This window comes from Manis pentadactyla, chromosome 1 (assembly GCF_030020395.1).
Source record: "Manis pentadactyla isolate mManPen7 chromosome 1, mManPen7.hap1, whole genome shotgun sequence".
Classification (NCBI taxonomy): Eukaryota; Metazoa; Chordata; class Mammalia; order Pholidota; family Manidae; genus Manis; species Manis pentadactyla.
Window position 1 is genome coordinate 184,935,070 of NC_080019.1, and position 15,806 is coordinate 184,950,875.

The 15,806-nt window shown below is 48.8% G+C and overlaps 1 long non-coding RNA gene across 1 annotated transcript; it reads left to right on the forward strand.

Moving 5' to 3' along the window:
* Window positions 1-976: 976 nt before the first annotated feature.
* LOC130682962 (uncharacterized) lies at window positions 977-14,447 on the forward strand. The gene is made up of 3 exons (XR_008996473.1): window positions 977-1,105; window positions 12,717-13,020; window positions 14,119-14,447. It is a non-coding gene; the product is annotated as an uncharacterized LOC130682962 (long non-coding RNA).
* Window positions 14,448-15,806: the final 1,359 nt, after the last annotated feature.

A 15,806-nucleotide genomic window follows, 5' to 3' on the forward strand; every position in this document is an offset into this window, starting at 1 on the left:
CCAAATATAGTCACATTGAGGGTTAGGGCTTCTACTTAAGAATTTTAGGGGTAGACAATCCTGTCCATTATGTCCCACCTGAGGGCTGATCTTGGCTACACTAGTGAGACATACGAGCTTAAAGACAGCCTTTCTGGGCAATTACCCTGCCTCTAGCCTCTGGGTGATGCCACCATGCTGCATGGATGATCTGGTACCCCTGCCTTGGCTGCCACAGACACGCCTGTGGAGGGGGTGGGCGTTCCAGGACCCCACATGTCTCCCCAGCCTCATCTTCCGCTTTGGCTGCTGAGTGCAGCCACTGCCAGTCGGGACCAGGAGTGTGAGTGGCAGGGGATCCTGGTCATCGCCCTCCGTCAGGGTACCCCAGGGGGAAGCTCCCAGAGGAGCTCACGTTGGCAAAGGGCAGGCAAACTGTGAAGGAAGGAGCCTCTCAGACATCCCCACGCACTGCCCAGGAGCGGCATGCCGCTCTGGCGCCCAGCTGTTCCCATCCACCTGCTACCAAACAGCCCCTGGGCGGCACCAGCGGGAACTTCATGGCTATCATCCCTGCTGGCCATAAACCCTGGCTTTCTGGTTTCAAAGGCTTGAGGCCAAGTGTACCTCCACAATGTGTTATGAGTTTATAAACGAAGCCCCAGATAGGAGGCTTGCCAGCATTTCTGTATCATGTGGTGATTTAGGGGTTGTTGATTTAAGGGTTTAGTAAACTTTGATTTAAGGGCTTAGTAAACTTCCCTCACGGTCTTGGTGCTGGCAGCCAATGAAATCCCACCAAATCTTACTGTGTTAATTCTGGAAAATGGTTCTGAAATTCTCGGCGATCACAAAATGTCCCCCTCTCCGTCTCATTTGGGATGATTGCACAACTTTCCGAGGATCTGCTGGATTCCCTGTGGAGATGGCTCTCACCACCCTGCATTCCTGACAGTTTGTCAAACTTCCCTTTTGCAGGTAGGGTAGGGATGGACCACTGCACAAGAGGAAGGCCTTATGGCAGTTTCTGCAATGCTGGAAGCTTCTGGTTCATTCCCACCACATGCACCGTACGCGTGGCCGCCTCTTCTCACTGCACCTGTATGCTACAGAATGTGGCGCAGAGGTGAGCAGCCCCCAGCCACTCTGGCCTTTTTCTAAAGGGTGACCTTGGTGCTGTGGCTGTGGGGTCCAGACAGTCTGTTAAGGAACTAATCAGACTAATTGTTAAGTATGAAAGGGATTCCGCTGCGGACAGACAGCTGTTCATGTGTGTTTGTAGATTAATCAGTTAAGATGATGCAGCTCTAGTGCCTCAAGATCCCATCTTTAAAAAGAGTTTTGCTTTCAGATATTTACCCAGCCTTACTGAACAGAATCCAGAGAAAGCATTCCTATGTGGTTGTCCCCCAAGCAGAATTCCTTGGCATTGGCACTACTGGTGCTTGGGGGGCTTCTTTGTTTGGGGAGGTGGGGGCATCAGTGTGTTGCAGGGCTGCAGCAGCACCCCCAGCCTCAATGGGAATATGCCCCCCCTGAGGGCAGGGCCCTTCTCCCCCGCATTCACGGCTGTGTTCTCAGCCCGCTCAGAGGAGGCCGCCACTGGTGAGGGTCAGTCACCTACTGAAAGGAGTGGATGAGCAGGAAGGCGCGGGTCTGTCCTCTGAGATGTCCCAGGTAATAGCGAGCTGCAGCCGAGATGCTGGGCAGAGCACCGCAGCAGGAAAAGTGGGGAGCCTGGGGTCCCAGGGGCAGGGCTTTGGGGGAAGCAATCGAATCAGCTTGGTGAGAGTGGCTGAGAGACAAGCAAGGGCCCAGCTCTGCTCTGGCCAGCCCTGAAAAGCACTCCTTCTCACCCCACATACTCCAGGCTGATAGCAGACCACCCAGAGGGGCGGTTCCCCCATGCCCAGTGGGGAAGAGCAGGCAGTGAAGCCCACCCCAGACCAACAGTGGTGCTCAGTGGCCCACCAGCATACACACCCAGACCTCGACACAGAGGCTTCAGGAAAACTGCATTGGCCTTCCTCTGGGGAATTCCACCTGCGTCCATCACTGTGCATTTGTCAGCGTCCCCTGTGTCCTGCCTGGGCAGAGGGATGGGAGGGCTGCACAGCTTTGTCCAAGATGAGTCGTGCAGGGATGAAGGGGTGTGTGTTAGAGACTAGGTGAGCGATGTGTGTGTGTGAGAGTGTGCATGAATGTGAGTGAAAGTGTTCGCCTGAGAGTGTGAGCATGTCTGCGTGTGAGTGAACATGTGCAGGAGTGAGTGTGTGTGCACATGTATGTGTGTGTCTATATGTGAGTGGATGTGTGTGAACCCGTATTCTAGTGAGTGAGTGTGCATACACGCCCCTCTGTGTTCATGGGAGAAGCCCCATAGGTGAAGGAAGGGCCACCTGCCCACCTCCTCTCACTGCCTTGTTGTGGACCTCCTTCTTCAAGACTCACAGGAGGACGGGGGCACTTCCCTGTGGGGGACCCTGAGAGGTTATTCTGGTATTGCTGAAAACACTGGATCAGGACAACCTTCCAGACCTGAAATAAAGGCCCTTCTAGCCTCATCCAGGAGCAAGTCCACCCCTCACAGGATGACTGGCAGATATCAACTCCAACCTCAGACAGCAAAGGCATCCATGTCCTGTGCAGGGAGGCAGAGGAAGTGAGCCCCATGGACTCCTCCTGGGAGGGGCGTGGGTTGGCACTGCACCTGAGTGGAAGCCCCCAGTGGGCGGGGGGTCACAGTTAAGGCCAGGTGATCTCTGGTGACTTCCGTGGTGCCCGTGATGTTGGTGTCACTGTTGGGCACCCACACATGGGGAACCAGGCAGAACAAGGCTGTAGACCTCGTGTTCAGGTCCTCTCTGATCCCCGCACTTCAGACACTTGGGTTGAACTTCACACACTGCCCCCTGAGTGATGGGTGTGAACGTGAACTTGCTTCCTGACCCACCCCCACTCCGTCCAGGTGGAGGTTCCAGCAGCGACCCCAGTCAGAGACTCAGGATCACCATCCCCATGGCTGGCCCGAGCCCTCGTCCACAGGCAGGCTGCACAGTCAGGCCTGGCTCTCTGTGACCACCACCCCTTCCTGAGGGGCCCCTGAGAAGCGTGTGGGCACACACATCTTAGTCTGGGGACATGTGCCACTGAAACCCAGAACACCACTGGGCTGAGCAGCAGACAGCATGGCTGTGGTGCGCCCGGACTTGTGTTTCCAGGATTCCATAAATACTGGCAGAGAACATGTTCATGTGACACCCACAGTGACCAGCACCAGGAGGGAGGGAGCCTCGGATGACGGAGATGCCGGGACCCTGGTGGACAGCAGTGGAAATCCCTGAAGCAGAAGAAAATGTAAAATCAAGAGGCAGGGCCTCAGCTGGAACATGGCCCAGCACCTCTGCCCTGACTTGCCTTCATACACAGAAAGGGACCTGGCCTGGCTCTGTGTTGTCCCCTAGGTCTGCTGCAGGGCCAGGTGGGCCTAGACTGTCAGAGCTCCTGGCTCGGATGGGCCTTTCCCTCCTGCCCTGTGGTGACATCACTTCCTCCATCAGAGCAGGTAGGGAGATCAGTGCTCTAGAACCTGGCAGGCCTCCCCTCCTCCTCTAACTGACCTGCCCCATTGGTATGGCCTCTGTTGCCCTTAGCGACGGAACTCTGCAGGGTTCTGAGCAGTCCCCTGTGACCAGACACTGGCACTTGGAGGCAGAGCTGTGGAGCCCCCGCAGCCGTGGAGGGCCTGCTGCCTGCCACGGGACCCATGTGCCCACTGATGCTGGAGCGCCTGTGGGGGGCCCTGCTGGTGATCGCTGAGAGCTGGGGATGCCTAACAGGACTCCTTGGAGTCCCCTGGGGGACCCTGTTATGTTGTGTGGGGCTGCTTTTCATGGTAAGCAGAGGATGGAATTCACGAAGCACTGAGGCTCAGGGCAGAAGCTGTCCCGCCTGCCATGAAGTACCTGGAAACCATGGTGACACTACAGAACGAACAACTCCAGCCGATGACACCGGCAGGCCACCTACGGGGGAGGCCAGTCCTCCCACCCTACAAAGCCTGAGCTTGGCAGAGGTGACCACACACCTGAGGCTGTCCCTTCAGATCACTCTGGGGCTTCTGGCAAAGGAATGGGGCAGCCAGTCTCCCACACTTCCCAAGGCCACTGATGAGAAACCCACCCTCAGGGCCTCACAGAAGGATGGAGAGCAACTTGGAGAGAAAACGCTGGAAGACTGGAATGGAAACACTGCTTTTCCAGAGAGGGCAGAAGTGCTCGCCCAGGACTTCGCAAGATGCAGGCAGAAGCTGAAGGACGAGGAGAAGGAAGGACGGTTGCAGTTGAATGCACGTGCAGAGCAGGACCTGAAAGGGAGTCAGCTGACTACCGTCAGTGGCTGGGACCCTGCTCCATGCAGTCCCTGCACCTGCGCCCCTGAGACATCTCCTGGATGGCAGGAGCCTGGACATCAAGCAAAAGCGGGAAGCGGGAAGCGGGAAACTGCAAACACCCCATCCTCGGAACAGAGGTGGCACTGAAGGCTGACATGCACGATGCTGACTCCCCTGTGTCCCCTCAAAGTCCTGAGAGAGCCAGATCATGGAGGGAACAAAAGCAAGTGAATGAAGAGCTGAGAAAACAAACAGCTGCCCTCCAGGCAGAGAAATCATCTCTGAGGTGTGAAATTCTACAGCTGGAAAGTCACCTACTTCAGCTGAAGCTCCAGCGTCTGCTTGAACTACACCAAGAACGTACCATGCAACTTGAGAGCCAAATCGCTGAGGAAGAAAAGAGGTGGAGAAATCGAGAAGAAACTGACCTTGTGCAGAAACCAGAACTCCGAGTTTCAGATTCTCCAGCTTCACAACAAGACAGTCAAAGACATGAGCAAAGAACTGGAGAGAAGCAGGTCTTTCTACCAAAGGGAGTTCCTCTTGCATGAGAAAAGGGCTCAGGAAAGCTGGAAGGCAGCCGTGCTGACAGAGAGAAACTGCATGGAGCTAAGAAGAGAAGGTGACCACATCAGACAAATACTGACCGATGCCCAGGCCATCCTGCAGCCTTTCCCAAGTGGCCCTTCTGCTCCTGTTTCTCCACCTGCAGCCCGCAGAGGCCACAACCTGTCCCAGGATCCCCTGAATCCTCAGGACCCCCGCCAGGAAGGAGGAGGGTGTCACTGTGAGGGCCCAGGGGGCGGGGTGACCTGCAGGTGTGACTCAGCTCACGGCAGCCAGGTCCTGACCACCCACAGCCATGGCACAGCTCTGCAGGTGTTTCTGTCTTTAAACTAATTTTGATTTATGTCTTTTAGGTTTAGCTACTGTTATTTAACTGATACTACAATTCCCTTATCCAAGTAAGCATAGCATTATAATTTTAAGAGTATTTTTCAAATAAAGTTTCATTTAATATAATTATTTGGGATACGTCCTTTCACATCATTGGGATCTCTAAACTTAGAAGTATTGTATTTTGATTTCCACAAAAGCTCCACTGTTGTTTAGCTATCTTTGACATGTGGCAATGGAAACAGACATTGGAAATGTCAGGAGCATATTGCATGCCATTCTGAAATACGTGAGCATGTGTTAGAAATCTGGAGAGTAAGTAATCTAATGTTTACCAGAATAAATTTTGCTTGATCTTTAAGAAGCAATTGGGAAAAAAAGGCCTAAACAACAACATGCCATTCAAACTTCATAGTATTTGAGTTAGATTAGCTCTAAATTCATAGATTAATTTGGGGGGAAGGGTTATGTTTTGCAATCAAATTTTCTTATTTGTAATTTTTTGAAACTTTTTGTTTTATGACATTGTTTCTTAGATGTTTTAAAATTTTACACAGTTAAACATTTTCCCTTGATGGTAAACATACACACCCCATCCCAAGAGCAGGCCCAAGGCACTTTTAGTCCACATGCCAGTAACTGGATAATACAAAAAGATATTTTTTAGATGCATTTTTTTTTTTAATTTTAAGGAAAGGTCATGCACACACGATTTGTATGTACAGAGAAAGTACCGAAGTCATATACACACACAAGAAGGGTTGCCTGGTGGATCAGAGAAGATGCCCACAGGGAGCACTTGATTCCCAGGGGTGCCGAGGAAGGCTGAGTCCGCAGAGCTGTGGGCAGGGGGAAGGGAGGAGGAGGGAGGGGAGCCTGCCAGATGCTGGGGGCAGCTGTGCCCACCCTGGGCCTGGAGGCAGGAGGGGGTGTCAGCAAGGAAGCAAATCAGGGAGGGGCCAGGGGAAACTGCCCCAACCCCCCATCCCCCCATTTAGTGCTGGAGCAAATGCTGAGCAACCTGGGGCCTGGGGTTGTGGACAGTGGAGTCAGCCTCAGGCACAGGGCAGACAGAAAGGTCCAGAATGAACCTGGAGAATGACCAGCATCCTAGAGTGTGTGGAGTGGGAAGTGTGCATGCTCACTGTCTTCATTCACACCATCTGAGTCAATCTCTCTGGAGCATCTACCAGGTCTTCACAGTGCTCTGGGGGCATGGAATTTGGTGATGGGAAAACAACCCATTGAGGCCCGCGGACCCCCAGAGCCTGTGCCCTAGTGAGGGGCAAGGTTGGAAATGAAAAGGAAGCAGCAGGAGGGATGGGGGAATGGGGAGGAGACCTTGGCGGTGGAGACAAGATCCCGAGGCTAGTTTGGAGCTGTAGCTGGGCCGGCTCCTACCTCTGCAGGGAGCACCACGCCGGCTTCACCTGGAAGCCTCTTCCTTCCTTGCTGGTGTGATCACTCCCACTGGGGGGTTTAGTGTCTGGACCTGCCTCCTCCCCGCTGACCGGGGATAGCATGGTGGGGCAGAGGCTGACCCCCGGGACCTCCTCACGCCAGCTGTGTGCCCTTGCAAGCCTCTTCAGCTCTCTGTGCTTAGTTTCTCAAGCACATACAGAAGTGCCAATGCCTAGGACCTCCACCTGCAGTTGGTGTGGAGTGCGTGAGGACAATACCAGTGAAGGCCGAGCCCAGAGCCTGGTGCACAGCAGGTCCTGTGCCCGTGTTTGCCAGCAGCAGCCATGGTGGCCGTTTCCCTCTTGACCAGATGGGGCCCCAGGTGCTGAGCTGAGCCACCTGCGGTGAGACAGGTGTGTGGGGCCCCAGGAGCTGATGGGGATGCAGGAGGTGCAGCCAGCCTGGTAGGGCTGGTGTGAAAGAGTGGGGGGTAGTGGGTGGGCTGGGCGTTCAGGAAGCCAGGGCAGGTGTACAAGAGGGAATGGTGACCACAGGGAAGCTGGCATGGTCCCAGGCCACTGATTCTGAGCCATGGCACCAGGCTCCTGCCAAAGCCCTCCCTCGGTCTCCAGGAGAGGGGCAGGGCTGAGCTTGCAGGTTAGCTGCTCATGGGGACAGAGCTGGGCTGGGCACCATGCTGGCTACCTAGAGGGGGCACCACCAGCACAGACGGGAATGGAGCTAATTCTCTGATGCCCTTGGGGACAGCAGGGGGGTGGGTGGGGGCAGATCTGGAAAAGGGAAGCTGAAAAGCTCAGAGGTGGCCCAGACACCTGGCCTTGCTGGGAAGCCGGGGGGTCCATTTTCTAGGCTCTGGAATACCCCTTTCCCTGTTGCCATGTGCCTGGGCCTTCCCTGCTGCCCTTGGCTGGCCACTAATGATGCCCACTGAAGCCTGACCTTTCCCTACCGGGCTGATTCGATAACAGCACTTTCTGCTCTTCCTTCCTCTCAAAGGCCCTTTCCTGAGTCCTCGTCAGGATCCTGGGCCTGGGATGCAGAGCATATACTGCAAGGGTCTGACAACCCTCAGGAACATTTGTGTTTTTAAAAATGCTGCCCAATATCCAAACGCATGTGGAATTTGAAGAGGTCTTGAGCAGCGTTTTTTCCCAATACCACCACTCCTTGATGATCTCCTCTCCCATCCCTTCCCCCTCCCCGTGGCCCCCAGCACCCCCCCGGGGGAGGTGCCATTCCTTCCTAAAGGCGTGCAGCCAGAGGCAAAGGGGAGAGAGGTGTCATCAGAATTTCTTTTTCAAAATCGCACTGCTCTTTCATGGTATCTGCCCAGAAATGAACATTTCTTCAGGTCTTTATGATTTTTTTTTTGGTGGAATTTCTGGTCTTCCCTGGAGTTTTTTAAAAGAAAATTTTAACTGATACCTAATATACATGACAGTGTGTCTTACACATGTAAACATCGTAAATGTACAATTCACTGAGTACAAAGGAAGCACTGATGTAATAAAATAGAACCTTCCCGGGACCTTTCGGCTCCCTCCCAGTGGCTATGCCCTTCCTTCCACCTCAAATTCTAACCACACAGGCTTAGTGCTGAAACATCTTATATTGGTCTTGTTTGAACCTGGCTTTTTTCCCTCCATTTTATGCTTTTGTTTGCAACTGTGGTGCATTCATCTCATTGCTACCTAGTATTCCATTGCATGAGTATATCATACCTTCTTTATTCATTCTTTCCTTAATGGACATTTGGGTTGTCTCTGCACTATTAGTAATAATGCAGCTATGAGCACTCTTCTTTGGGTCTTTGGGTAAACATACGTTTAGGCACAACTTTAATAGATAAAGCCAAAGTTTTCCAAAGCAGTATTTATCTTCTATTAGCTGCATGTTAATAGTTTCAGCTGCTCCATTTTTTGGCCACCAGATAGTATTGTCAATCTTTTTCATTTTAGCTTTTCTGATGTGTATGCTTGGTTTTCCTTAGGTCTTAGTTTGGCATTTTTCTTATGGCTAATGTGATCAGGCATCTTTTATTTATTTTCACTTATTTTATATTTTTGATCTGATTAAACATCTTGTAGCTGTAGCCTCAGGAGACTGATCCATGGAAGATCCACGATGGGGAATTTAAGATCTAAATCCATTTCCAAAAATGTTCTGGGCATCTTGTTAATTTCCTAGGATTGCCATATCAAATTATCACAAACTTAATTTTTAGTTTATTGTATTTATTTGTATTGCTTATTAGGATAGCCTCTTCTGTGAGGTGCCTGTTAAGCTTCTTAGCCATTATTTTCCTTTATGTTGTCTTTTTGCTATTGTTTAATTAGAGAAGCTCTTTATATAGTATGGATACAAGTCTTTCGTTACTTATGTAGAAAGCAGCTTATTCCATTTAATGATTTTATTCTCCACTCTTTAGTACTGTCTTTTGATGAATACAAGTTCTCAATTTTGGTGAAGTCCAGTAGATCAACATTTTTCCACTGTGGTTAGAGTTTTATGTATCTTTATAATCTTTGCTTGCTCTTGCCATTAATACATTCCCCTACTGTACTTCTAGAATTGTTATTGCTTTGCTGTTCACATTCAGATTTACAACTGATCTGGAATTGATTTCTATGTAAGATGTGAGGTGGCTGTCAAGAGAAATATTTTTCCTTATGGATAACCAATGGACTCAGAACCATCTATCAAAAATCTCTCTCTCCTGTTCTACATGTGTAAATCTTTTGTTCTATATCAAAAACAAAGGTGTCCATGTATATGTGGCTCTGTCTCTGGATGCTTTATTCTTTTCATTGCTCCATTTAGTCCCTTTTTGCCAGTAGCACACTACCGTCACGGCCATAGCTTTATAATAAGCCTTGATTTCTAGGTAAGGTAACTACTCCATCTTTCCCATCTTTGCAGGTGCTCTCCACAGTTATCTTGGCTATTCTGAAACTTCTGAATTTCCATACACATTTTAGAATCTACTTACCAAATTTCACAAATACGTAGATTTTTACTATGGTTACATTTGGTCTACATTGTGAGTGCATTAGCCCCTCGGGGAAGAACTGATATCTTTACATTACTGAACCTTTCAATCCATAAACATAACACATACCTTAATTGTTTAGACCTTCTTCAATTTTTCTTAATAATATTTTATATTTTTCTGTGTAGAGGTCTTGCATAGCTTTTGTTATATTTATTCCTCCATACTTAATATATTTGATCCTATTATAAATGGTGCAGTTTAAATTTTTTATATTTTGTAATTATTCATTACTTTGGGTATAAGTACTATTAGTTATTGATTTTTTTTCAAATTGATCTTGTATTCAATAAAAATCTAAATCCACTTCTAAAAATATTCTTATCAGTTGGCATCTGTGTTAGTTTCCTAGGGCTGCCGTAACAACTCACCACAAACCTAAAACAGGTGGCTTAAAACAGCACACATTTATTCTGTCATAGTTCTGGAAGACAGAAGTCCAAAAACAAGGGTCAGCAGGGCCACCCTCTCTGAAAGTTCTGGAGAAGAATCCTTCCTTGGCCTCTACTAGCTTCTGGTTGCTCCAGGTATTGCTTTGTGGCAGCATAATTCTAATTTCTGCCTACATCTGCAGTGACCTTCCCTCTGTGTGTCTCAAATCTCTTTTTCTTTAACTCCTGTAAAGACACTCATCATTTAGGGCCCAGCCTAAATCCAGGATGATCTCATCTCAAGATCCTAAACTTGCTCACATCTGCAAAACCCCTAGTTCCAAATGAGATCATATTCACAGGTGCCGGGGGTTAAGACTTGGACCTATGTTTCTGGGGGATACAATTCAACCCACCAGATTATCCAAGCAAATATATATATATTTAACCCCTCTTCACCCAAGTGAAATTCTGCACATTGCATTTTTTCACTTTGCAATGATGAGTCTTGAAGACTGTTCCTTATCAGCCCTTCAGGAGGGCCCTCTTTCTCTCGAAGGCTGCATAGTTCTCCATGATGGGGAAGTACCACCATTTATGAGACCCATCCTTTGTTGCTGGACACTAGGAGAAGCCAGAACTGCAGTGCCCACTCAGCCACATTCCGGCAAGTGACCCTCCCTGGGCAGCTGCTTCCAGTCCCTGGCCTCAGAGTCCTCCTCTGTAAGATGAGCGGTGGGAGAGAGGGTCAAAGCCTGCCTTCCAGCTGCCACGTGTTGAGGTATATGCTTCCCCAGTTCCTCCTCCTGTTTGTGCTCAAGTTGGGGTCTGAAGGAAAGGAGAGGGCCGCCCTACCTCCCCTGCTTCCTGCGCTGGCACAGACTGATGGTGGTTTGCGCACATGGGAGGGACATGCGGAGGAAGCCAAGGGTCCTGTCTCAGGCGGAGGAAGCTTCCTGAATGAGGTCCAGATGGCTGAACACTCCTGCACCGTCAGTCACATCAAAACCAGGGGCTTGGGCTATTGGCTGGAGAGAGATTGCCACTCTTAAAAGCACAAGCAGCACTGTCCCAGCCTTCATAAGGTCCAGGCCACTTTTCAACATCTTGCCTTTGTTTTGTGATCCTCTTGGTGACCTCCATGACTTACTGAGGTTTGGGTTTCTAAAATAAAAACCAGATGTTTGATGTTTCAGCTCTGCGAATGCTTTCTAAAAACCCTTTCTGAGCCACTCGCCTCACATAGTACGCAGCAGCCGCAGCAGTGTGGCTGGCGGGGGCTGCAGGAACTCAAAAGCTCTGCCGCCAAAGTCATGTGTCATAATATTTTTCCTTAGACTGGGCTAATTAGAGCAATTTTTCTCAGCTCGCAGCAGCCAGAAAACTCTCTGTGACATGTGAGAACCCAGGTTGGTGGGATCTGGGCACATCTGCACTAAAGGCCTTCCCCTTACCTTGGCTTACCCAGCCACTGCTTAGAAGCTGCCGTCTTTATTCCTTGGGTCACTTGGTCTGGGTGTGGGCAGAGGCCTGTCTCCATGATACAGGCCATTCTACCCTGACCTGCTGGGAGGTAGGGATGCAACTGGCATGTGATAGGTAGAGGCCAGGGATGCTGCTGGACACCCTAAATGCACAGGACCCCCTCCCCCAACTGAACAAAGTATTGTCCTTCCTCCAATATCAATAGTGCTGAGGTTGGAAACCCTACTGTCAGGGAAATGGGGGCCAGTGGAAAGTGCTAAGCTGGAGAGAGGTGCCCACAGCCTTTCTCAGGAAGCCACCGTAGGAGCCCCAGCAGGCAGGTCTGAGTGGGGAAATACTGGAGGAAGGGTGTTCTGGACAAGAGATGTGATGTTCCAAGCTGTGAACACACAAATCATGGCTGTGGTCCAAATGTGGCCTGCCATCTGTTTTGTATGACCGGAAAGCTAAGAATGGGTTTTAAATTTTTAAATAGTTGGGGAAAAAATGAAGAATAATAGATCATGACATGTGAAAATTACATTATATTCAAATTTCAGTGTCTATGAATGGTTCTATTGGAACATAGCCACGTTTATTTGTTTACTTATTTTCTAGTATTGCTTTTGAGCTGTGATGATAGAGTTGAGTAGTTGTGACAGAGACCACATGGCCCATGAAGCCTAAAATGTTTGCCGTCTGGCCCTTTATGGAAGAAGTTTGCCAACTCCTGCCTCGAACCAAGGCGCTAAGGTGGAGATGGTAGCAAGTTAGGGGGGCTTGGCCGCCGATTGAATATGAAGTGAGGAAAAGATATTTTCCAGCTTGGGAGCTTTGGTAAGAGAGAAATAGGATCCAGATTTCAGGGGAATATGATGAGTTAGATTTTGGACATACTGAGTTTAAAGAAACTGTAAGACATGTAGGTCAGATCCTCAGGACAGGTGCTTAAGAGCAATGCAGGGGCTGCGGATCTTCAGCCTGTGGAGGGTTGATCAAGCTGGGATGGCGGGTAAAATGACCCAGGACAGGAACATTTCCCTTGTATGGCTGCAGCACTCTTAGGGAATCAGCTGAAAGCTTTTTCCCTCTTTCCAGAAAAATAGCACACCCAAAAATCTTTGTCTGGTCTCTGCTCCAGAATCATGGACATCATGAAACCCTGGACTCAAGATTAAACACCTGGCCTAGAGCAAACTTGAGAGCTGAAGAGGATCAAGCATGGCCTTTTGGGTCACATCAACATTCAAGGTGTGGGCCGAGGAAAAGGAGCCTGCCAGGGCGGCTTGTCAGGGAGACGGAGGACAGCCAAGATGCTCCGAGGACCGAGCCAGGGCGAGTGGGTCCCAAGAGGAACTGAGCGAAGGGTCAAAGTGTTCTGTGCCTTTAGAGAAGTTCACCTACTGCCTGGGTGAAGGGAGTCTGTTCGGCAGCGGTGGTCACAGGTGAGCTTTGTCTGGGCCTCTCAGCAGCAAGGGGAAACTGGGCGAGTGCCGGAAAGCGACTGGGAGGCTGGGCAGGGTGGGGAGGGAGTGCAGGCTCACCTGCTGGGGGCCTGGGTGTGAGAACAGAGGAACAGAGGATCGCTGCGGCCGTGGTTGGGCAGGCCACGAGGAGCTGAGGGACAGGCAGCGTGTGGTGCTGGTATTCATCTGAGGGGACTGAGTTTTAAATGTTGGCAGTGAATGGGCAGACAAAGAGAGGTTGAAAAGAAGAGAGCAGAGAATACTGAGAGGCAATATTTGGGTCCTTTGGGAGAGGGTGCAGGCAGGAGTGGGTAGGGAAGACAAGAGATTTAGCTGCCGACTCTCCAGGTTTCCACACTCACCTTCACCCACCAGGCAAAACCTTGCCCACCTGCCATGGCTGGAGTGACGCCAGCTGAATGTGTGTGGTCCTCCTTTAATCCTTCCTGCTGGTCTGTGATAAACACTGACCTGCTTGGAAAAGTTTTTAGAACTTGTATCCAAAATACTTAGCCTGACTTCAGTCTCACCAAAGTCTGGGATGTGAACAATACTTGAGCTTGAATTTATTGATGCCATTAGCTGCTTTTAAGGGAATGAGTAACTGTTGATAACTTAATGATACTTATCTTGTTGAATGGCATATATAAAAGTAGTCATTTTAAGGTGTTTAAACCAGTTAAATACATACTATGTCAAATGAGAGGTACAAATTAGTAGTAATATATAAAGAACCATCATTTCAGAGGTATTGCTGAGTTTAAGAATTCCTATATAGGGAAATATAAATTGTATTACTAATTGATCAGTTACATTTCCGGAGAACTTGCTAACGTAGCCTGTGAATGCTGACTGTGGGGGCCTATGCCTTTGATGGCCCCCAGGGAGTGCTGGCCCCTCCTAGGCTTCCCTCCACTTGAACCTGGAATGGACTGGGCTGCTTTAACGAATAATGTGGAAGAAGGGATGCTGTATTAGTTAAGTGCTAGTTCTTAGAAAGGCTCACCAGCTTCTGATCCTGTACACGGGGGAAGCCAGCTGCCATGTCAGAAGCCCAACTACCCTTCAACTACCCAGGAAGAAGTCCAAGCTGTGTGAAGCCACGTGGAGGAGAATTGAGGACCACCACCCCCTCCCTGGCAGTAGTGAGAGGCAAGGCTCCAGACATATAGCCCAAGTTGAACCGTTTCAGCAGCCATCCCTAGCTGGTCAAGCTGCCAAGTTGACACCAAATGGAGCAGAGACAAGCGCTCCCCCTAGACTATCCAAATTGCAACGTCTTAAGCAAATAATAAAACGGTAATGTTTCAAATCACTACATTTTGGGTATGTTGTTTTGCGGCAATAGGTAACAGAAGCATGGAGCTTTCTAGTATGTTTAAAATATACAGAATGGGAGAAAGTCATGCGCATTAAACATTTGCAGAGGATCAGTCAGTAGAGATGAATCAGTTGGTTGGCCTTGGGTGAGGAGGAGAGGGATAATGTCAGATCCTTCACTTCAACCTAGACAAAAATGAATTCCAAATAGTATTTGTATAGCACTGTGAGATGTTATAAGACATATCAGTGAGACTGTGTATTATCAGCTTTTGTCAGGATGTAGGGGTGGGAAGGGAGCAGGGACATGAATTATGTATGTTGATTATATAAAAATTCTGGAGTCCAGATAAGGAAAAAAGGAGAAAAAAAAATTATCCACAATCCCATCACACAGAGATAACTACTGATTACATTTTTGTTTATGTACTTCTAAGGAATTTTCTATGTATGTTAATCATCATAGGAAGTGCACTTATATTGTATATAATTGTTATCTATTTTTTTTACTCCACACTGTATCGCAAACATTTTTTCATGTATACCAATAATGTATGTATCAGGGCCGCATAATATTACCTCCAATGGATGTTCCATAATTTGTTCAACAAATTTCTGATTGCTGGACATTGAGGCTGGTTCCAATTTTTTTCAATTCCACGGTGAATGAATGCTTCAGTGAACATCTGTGTAACCAGAGCTTTGTGCACATATGTAATTATTTCCTTAGAACAAATTCTGAAAAGTGGAATGGCCAAGTAAATAAGTTTGTATATAGTGAAGGCTTTTCAATATGTAATTTCTAGTTACTGTGAAGACAGAGACTAAAAATGTCCATCCTCGCCAGTGGTATTAGAGAGTAACTTTCCCTGCATATAAACTCTCTCAAACTAATAGCTAATCTCACTATTTTAGTTTTCAAAGAAGGCCCTACTTTTTGAGAAGTGTTATTAATGTTGCACTAAAATGCACATATGCTCCTACTCCAAATAGCTAAGCCCCAACTTGGTGGGATGGCGGGGGGTGGGGTGGGGCCATGCAGCTAGTAAATATTTTAGGTTTTGTGGTCCAAAAGGCATGATCAAGGAAATTATATAGTTATTTAAAAATATAAAAACTGTTCTTAGTGTGTGGGTGTGCCCAAACAGACAGTGGGCCAGATTTGGCCTGCAGGTCTTGGTTGCTAACCGCTGCTCTGAACTGTTGCTCCCCTAGCCTGAGGCACTTCATCTGACCATTTTTTGAAAGTCAGGATGGTGAATCTACATTGAGTAACTATTAAGGTGGAACTTTGCATAGAAGTCCCCTGTGGAAGAATTAACTGGAACCCTAGGTAGCCATCATGTTGTGTGGCCTCTTAAAATTCCCCGCCAGAGCTCCAGCATCTGGGTGGGCCGTGGGCCTGTGAGGGTGCAATCGGGGCTGCGGAGCAGCTGGCTTACAGA